Source organism: Triticum dicoccoides, chromosome 5B (assembly GCF_002162155.2).
Source record: "Triticum dicoccoides isolate Atlit2015 ecotype Zavitan chromosome 5B, WEW_v2.0, whole genome shotgun sequence".
Lineage (NCBI taxonomy): Eukaryota > Viridiplantae > Streptophyta > Magnoliopsida > Poales > Poaceae > Triticum > Triticum dicoccoides.
The window spans coordinates 677,627,054-677,633,839 of NC_041389.1; positions in this window are offsets into that span (position 1 = coordinate 677,627,054).

Below are 6,786 nucleotides of genomic sequence, written 5' to 3' on the forward strand. Positions count from 1 at the left end.
AAAGTTGCAGTTTTTAACAAATTTAAGTTTAAGTGGAGTTTAGGCACAAATTTAACATTCACAACACATAGCAAGCAAGCATGCAAAGAGTATATGAGCAACGGAAAGTAAAGCATGCAACTTGCAAGAATGTAAAGGGAAGGGTTTTGGATGATTCAAACGCAATTGGAGACACGGATGTTTTTGGCGTGGTTCCGATAGGTGGTGCTATCGTACATCCACGTTGATGGAGACTTCAACCCACGAAGGGTAACAGTTGTGTGAGTCCACGGAGGGCTCCACCCAAGAGGGGTCCACGAAGAAGCAACCTTGTCTATCCCACCATGGCCGTCGCCCACGAAGGACTTGCCTCACTAGCAGTAGATCTTCACGAAGTAGGCGATCTCCTTGCCCTTACAAACTCCTTGGTTCAACTCCACAATCTTGTCGGAGGCTCCCAAGTGACACCTAGCCAATCTAGGAGACACCACTCTCCAAGAAGTAACAAATGGTGCATCGATGATGAACTCCTTGCTCTTGTGCTTCAAATGATAGTATCCCCAACACTCAACTCTCTCTCATAGGTTTTGGATCTGGTATAAAGAAGATTTGAGTGGAAAGCAACTTGGGGAAGGCTAGAGATCAAGATTCATATGGTAGGAATGGAATATCTTGGCCTCAACACATGAGTAGGTAGTTCTCTTTCAGAAATAGGATGCTGCAAGTGTAGGTTCAGTCTGATGGCTCTCTCCATGAATGAAGAGGAGGTGGAGGGGTATATATAGCCTCCACGCAAATTCTAACCGTTACACACAATTTACCAATCTCGGTGGGACCGAATCAGTAAACTCGGTCAGACCAATTTAGCAAACAATGTGACCGTTAGGAATTTCGGTGGGACCGAAAATGCAACTCGGTAGGACCGATATGGTTAGGGTTAGGGCATAACGTAATCTCGGTGAGACCGATTACACAAACTTGGTGGGACCGATTTTGGTAATTAGCTAACCAGAGAGTTGGTCAGGCAAACTCGATGGGACCGATTACTCAAACTCGGTGGGACCGATTTTGGTAAAAAGCTAACCAGAGAGTTTGCATTGTAATCTCGGTAGTACCGATTGCTCAAACTCGGTGAGACCAATTTTGATAATGGACATACACAGAGAGATTACAATCCCATCTCGGTGAGACCGAGATCCCTATCGGTAAGACCGATTTACCTAGGGTTTGTGGCAGTGGCTATGACATTTGAAATCGGTGGTGCCGGATAGGAAGAATCGGTATGGCCGGTTTTGGTTTTAGGTTTAGGTCATTTGTGGATGTGAGAAAGTAGCTGAGGGTTTTGGAGCATATCACTAATCACATGGAGCAAGAGGCTCATTAAGCAACACCTCATCCTTCCTTGATAGTATTGGCTTTTCCTGTAGACTCAATGTGATCTTGGATCACTGAAATATAAAATGAAGAGTCTTGAGCTTGAAGTTTTAGGCCAATCCCTTGTCCTTAGCATCTTGAAGGAGTTCCACATCCTTTAGTCCATGCCACTCCATTGTTGAACTTGTCTGAAATATACTAGATAAAAGTGTTAGTCCAACAAGAGATATGTTGACATTAATTACCAAAACCACCTAGGGAGCACTTGTTCTTTCAATCTCCCCCTTTTTGGTAATTGATGAGAACATACATCAAAGCTTTAGATAAGGATATGAAGAATAGCAAGTAAAGCTTTGGAAAGACATGTAACAAGCATAGGCTCCCCCTACATGTATGCAATCATGTGAATATGAAATATAGAAGCATGTGAGAGCATAACCATGATAGAGCAGGCAATGTGTTACATGTATCTTGGCCATATGCATCCGAGCAAAAAGTATTGAAGGAAATACCTTCATGCTCATGAGTCCTTCTTGCAAACAGTATGTACATCAGCAAGAATTCCTCATACACATGATTGTGATGCATATACTTACCTTGTAGTCTTGAGTAGGCTTAGGATGGAACGAACCTGTGTAAACAAGGTTAGATAACACAGATACATCTACTAGCCAGAGCAAACAGAAGAAACCACAAGAATACCAAGACTGGGATGACATGCAGAGAGTGAGTACTAAGTACCACATTTGATTAGACATGTCCCCAAGAGTAAAGATATGCAATGAATTTGGATGATTTCTTTCCCTTGGATGTCTTGCTCCCCCTGAATCTAGCATGGGATACTGGGAGAAGATAGGGAACAGAAAATCAGAGCTGAAAGATATAAATGAACAGAGCTAATGCAAACTAATGCAAGTAAGCACATATGAACATGTCTTTCCCCTCAAGAAGACATGTGGCATCTCTCCTCTTGAACACCAAGCATCTGGGATCCTTGAGAAATACTTTCTACTAGTATTCTCCCCCCTGGAGATCTCTCTCTCTCTCTCTCCCTGAAGGATCTCTCTCCCCCTGAGAAGGTGATACTCTCTCTAAATAAGCTTTGATGTGATCTCTCTCTCCCCCTTTGACGTCAATTTCCAAGAAGGGCTCGATAAAAATGTGATCTCTCTCTCCCTCTGGAATTTGTCGTGAATGGGTTTGATCCTTGAGTCACAACATAAAGCACTTGATAAAAATGTGATGCTTGTTAGAGGACAAGATTCATTGAGTGGAGCTGGATTAGAAGAATCACAGAATAAGTGGCAAACTGTTTTTCCTATTGTGAAATCGGTGGCACCGAGTGGTATGCTTCGGTGGTACCGAAAGTTTTTGGTTGGACCGAAAATAACAAATCGGTGTAACCGAGTTCATCGCAGGGAAAACACTTGTCACCTCAGCTCACTAGTCTAGAAAGATCTCACAAAGATTTGTAAGGAATTTACTGAATGATATGCAATGAATTGATGCATAAAATGCAGAGCAAACAAAAAGAAAAGAAAGAAATCTAGATGAAGTTTTTTTTGAAGGGGAAACAAATATGCATGAGATAAATGCAAAAACACACAAGAGAACATAAGAGAACTTCATCTAGAGATGATCGGCGACAAAGTCACCTATGTTAGAGTATATTGACTTAGGAGTCAAGTGAGATCACTTGATCATAGGTCATACTCATCGTTTAAGCTCAAAATGGGGTTACCATTTTTCATTTAAGCATCTTGATGCATTCACATCTTGTCGAGTTGCTTTAGCTCATGACTCGGATTAAAGATTCTCTAAGATGGAATAACATACCTTGGTTGGTGGTGTTGATCATGTAGTTGAACTTGTGTGGGTTGCTCAAGGTTGATGTAGCTCATCAAGAGTTGGGAGCACCACTTGGAATTTGAGTCCATCTACCTACATGGGTTAGTTCTTGCAAGGAAGAGCACTTGTGTATCCAAAAATGACAATCATGAAGCTCAACATAGAATTTGTCAAAGGATATGTTTGAATGGTTTCGTGCTTCCTTGTCTTCAACCACCTTTGTATAGAGACTTGGTGATGTAGAGATTGCTCAAGATGTGAGTAGGTTACAATTTCATGGAATTTGATTCAACCAAGTACCTACATGGGTTAGATAACATGTAAGATGCAAATATATCCAAGACATAAGATTTTCATCATAAGAGAAATATCAAGGATTAGTAATAAGCTCATGTCTTGCATGTATCCAATGGAGTTTCTACTCCAAGTTTGAAGCACCTATGATGTTCAATTCTCCTCTCAACCTGCAAAACACTTTGTCATCAAGAGGTTTAGTGAATATATCCGCTAATTGCTTTTCGGTGCGAACATGCTTAAGATCAATGTCACCCTTAGCAACATGATCTCGAATGAAATGATGATGAACTTCAATATGATTAGTTCGAGAATGTTGCACAGGATTATGTCCAATTTTGATAGCACTTTCATTGTCACAAAGCAATGGAACATGTTTCACATATATCCCATAATCTTTAAGAGTTTGGGTCATCCAAAGTAATTGAGCACAACATGAACCAGCGGCAATGTACTCCGCTTCGGCAGTGGATAAGGATACCGAGTTTTGTTTCTTGGAGGACCAAGACACAAGAGATCTACCAAGAAATTGACAAGTACCCGAAGTGGACTTTCTATCAACCTTGTCTCCGGCATAGTCCGAGTCGGAGTAGCCAACATGATCGAAAGAGGCCCTCTTAGGATACCAAATGCCAAAATTTGGTGTATGTATTAAGTATCTCACTATCCTTTTCACGGCCTTAAGATGACATTCTTTAGGAGCAGCTTGATATCTTGCACACATGCACAAATTTATCATAATATCGGGACGTGAAGCACATAGGTATAACAATGAACCAATCATAGAGCGATAAACCTTTTGATCAACTGGTTCACCATCTTTGGTCAAATCAAGATGTCCACTAGTAGGCATGGGTGTAGACATACCTTTGCATTCTTGCATATTGAACTTCTTGAATAAGTTCTTAGTGTACTTTGTTTGAGAGACAAAAGTACCTTCCTTAGTTTGCTTGATTTGCAACCCAAGAAAGAATTTGAGTTCACTCATCATTGACATGACAAACTTCTCCGACATTAGCTTTCCAAACTTCTCACTAAAATGAGAGTTAGTTGAACCAAATATAATATCATCAACATAGATTTGGCACACAAACAGTTCTCCATTAACCCTTTTAGTAAAAAGAGTAGAATCAATTTTCCCAATTTCAAATCCCTTTCCAAGAAGAAACTTAGTTAAGCATTTGTACCAAGCTCTAGGAGCTTGTTTAAGACCATAAAGAGCTTTGTGAAGTTTGTAAACATGATTTGGTTTCTTAGGATTGACAAAGCCGGGAGGTTGTTTAACGTAAACTTCCTCCTCTATTTCACCATTTAGAAAAGCACTTTTAATGTCCATTGTGTACAATGTGATATCATGGTGATTAGCATAGGCAAGTAAGATGCGAATAGACTCAAGTCTAGCAACGGGAGCATAAATCTCACCATAGTCCATACCTTCGACTTGTGTGTAGCCTTGGGAGACGAGACGTGCTTTGTTGCGAACAACTTGTCCATCTTCATCTTGATTGTTGTGAAACACCCATTTGGTACCGATGATGTTGTGGTTGTTGTCAGGCTTCTCAACCAATGTCCAAACTTGGTTTCTCTCAAAGTTGTGTAGCTCTTTATGCATAGCGTTTATCCAATCCGGATCTTCCAATGCATCTTCGACCTTCATAGGTTCAATGCTAGAGATGAAATAATAGTTTTCACAAAAGTTAGCTAAATGAGTTTTAGAGCGAGTGATTCTCCCGGTATGAATATCATTGTAGATTTGCTCGACGGGATGATCTTTAGCAATTCTTGCTCGAACTCGTGAGAGCTTTTGCTTGGTTCTTGGTTGAACTTCTTCTTCATCATCTTCTTCTTCTTCTTGATCTTCTTCATTGTTGGCGTTGTCGTTTTCTTGTCGTGGTGGAGAAGGAGGTTGTTGACGTTCTCGATGCACTTCCTCGTTTTCTTCATCTTGGTGTGTCCCACTTGTGGATGCTTCCGTATCAACTCTTGGTTCACCTTGTCGTGAAGTAGAAGCTTCCACTTGGACGGACGAGGTACCCTCCTTCACCTCCGTTGGACGAACCTTGCCTATAGACAAGTCTTGGATTGCTTCCGAAGGATTTTTGTCTCCTACATCAATTGGCAATTGCTCTACTTGCGAGCCATTAGATTCATCAAACTTCACATCTACCGTCTCTTCAACCTTTTGGGTGAAATTGTTGTAGACACGGTATGTGTGAGAGTTTGAGCCATAACCTAGTAGGAAACCTTCATGAGACTTAGGAGCAAATTTAGAACGACGATGCTTATCAAGAATGTAGCACTTTGAGCCGAATACTCGAAAGTATCCAACTTGGGGTTTGTTACCGGTGAGGAGATCATATGCCGTCTTGTCGATTAGCTTGTGAAGATACAAGCGATTTGTTGCATGGCAAGCTGTCTCAACCGCTTCTGCCCAAAAGTGCTTCGGCGTCTTGTACTCATCAAGCATCGTTCTTGCCATTTCGATGAGTGCCCGGTTCTTCCTCTCAGCAACTCCATTTTGTTGAGGTGTGTACGTAGCCGAGAACTCGTGTGAAATCCCTTCTTCGTCAAGAAAGGTGTCCACATTTGCGTTCTTGAACTCCGTTCCGTTGTCGCTGCGAACCTTCTTGATCTTTACTTCAAATTGATTTTGGGCCTTCCTAGCGAAGTTCTTGAATATATTTTGGACCTGCGATTTATCATCGAGAAAGAACACCCACGTAAATCTTGAAAAATCATCAACTATAACTAGACCAAAAGAATTTCCACCGAGACTCTTGTAAGAGTTGGGACCAAAAAGATCCATGTGAAGTAGCTCGAGTGGCCTCCTTGTGGTCATGATGTTCTTCACGGGATGCCTTCCTCCAACCTGTTTACCTGCTTGACAAGCACTGCAAAGTCTATCCTTATCAAAAATGACACCGTTAACACCAAGGATATGATTCCCTTTAATAAGCTTGTCAAGGTTTCTCATGCCAACGTGACCTAGTCGTCTATTCCATAACCAACCTTTTGAGGATTTAGCAATGAAGCAAGTTTTAGGTTGGGACTTTTTAGTGAAATCAACAATGTAAAGATCACCTCTACGTATACCGGTAAAGACCATTTTATGATTGTCTTGATGAAACACTTGGCAATCAACTTCAGTAAATAAGACATTGAAACCAAAGTTGTATCCAAGAGATTCAACGAGCATAACATTTTGTATGGAGCTATCATGTGATATGGCCACCTTACCGAGGCCAACCACCTTACCCTTTGAGTTGTCATCGAAAGTGACATACTTTCGAG